Genomic DNA, 1,030 nt, shown 5'->3' with positions numbered 1-1,030 from the left:
AGACCCAGGGTGACGCGGTCGTCTCTCCCGAGCCCCTCGCTTTCATCCTTCTCCATTGAAATGGACGCACACGTGCTGCACCGACCTCCGACTGTTTCCAAGGGCTGATGAAGATGGTTTGGAAGCTGTGAAGTGCATTACTGTTAAAGGTAGTTTCAAGTGGCCGGGGAGATGGCTCAGTGGAATAAGCGCTTCCCTGGCAAGCGCGAGGGCCTGAGTTCAATCCCGGTTCCGCCCCCCACCCTCCCCCAAAAAAAGAACCTTGGTGACCTAATAACAGCTTCTAGAGTTGTAATAAATAACCTAAATTTAATACCATTGCAAATAAAATTTGCTTACCAGATTCTTGAAGGCCCCAGAAATGTCTGGGTGTCTAATAAGTTGAGTGTTCTCTGTTGCAGAGAATACGTATTTGTGATTCAGTGAATGGAAATGAAAACCTGAGACGACTGGATTTTGCCACTGGAAAAGTAGGAATTAAATATAGGAAAACATCTTAATTATTGCACAGATATGTGCGGTGTTGTAATTTGTCATAAAAAAGGTGTTTTCTTTTTCAGAATTTATAATCCTGCCCTTTGATATGAATTAATTTGAGGGGCTGGTGTTTCAATTAGACCAGCCTCTTGTGGGAAATTAACTTTTTGTGCTCAAGGAGGACAGAAGTATCTTTTCACATAGACTAAATTTTGTAAAAGTCCCTTAGTATATAGTACACTACATAGTGTGTCAGTCTAGTAATCATGTTCAGGGGAGGGTAGTAGAATGTACCCTCTGCACTAACTTCATGTTGTGAAATAAACTCATGGCCCGTAATTGCAGTGCATACTGTGATCCTTATACTGTATTTATATAACCATTTTTGTGCCTGAGAAAAGCTTTAATTTGTATCTTGTGCATCACAAAATGATCCTATAAATGCTCACTAAAATATACCATAAGCACTAAAGTTATGTTGTGTTCTTAAGCTTCATATTTAGAAATCACAATTTATTTGATTATTGTTTTATTGGTCCAGTTGATGTTAATT

At 39.5% G+C, this 1,030-nt stretch overlaps 1 protein-coding gene across 5 annotated transcripts in view; it reads left to right on the top strand.

Annotated features, from left to right (window-relative positions):
- Nucleotides 1-6: 6 nt before the first annotated feature.
- The window catches only part of Aasdh (aminoadipate-semialdehyde dehydrogenase), a 41,636-nt gene continuing 40,612 nt past the window's right edge, over nt 7-1,030 (top strand). For all 5 annotated transcript variants that reach the window (XM_023711132.1, XM_023711133.1, XM_023711131.1 and 2 more), the window contains exon 1: nt 7-149. The gene's annotated coding sequence lies outside the window, so the exon portion shown is untranslated. The remainder of the gene's footprint in view (nt 150-1,030) is intronic.

This window comes from Octodon degus, unplaced genomic scaffold, assembly GCF_000260255.1.
Source record: "Octodon degus isolate 3935 unplaced genomic scaffold, OctDeg1.0 scaffold00019, whole genome shotgun sequence".
NCBI lineage: Eukaryota > Metazoa > Chordata > Mammalia > Rodentia > Octodontidae > Octodon > Octodon degus.
This window is presented reverse-complemented; position numbering and strand designations above follow the sequence as displayed.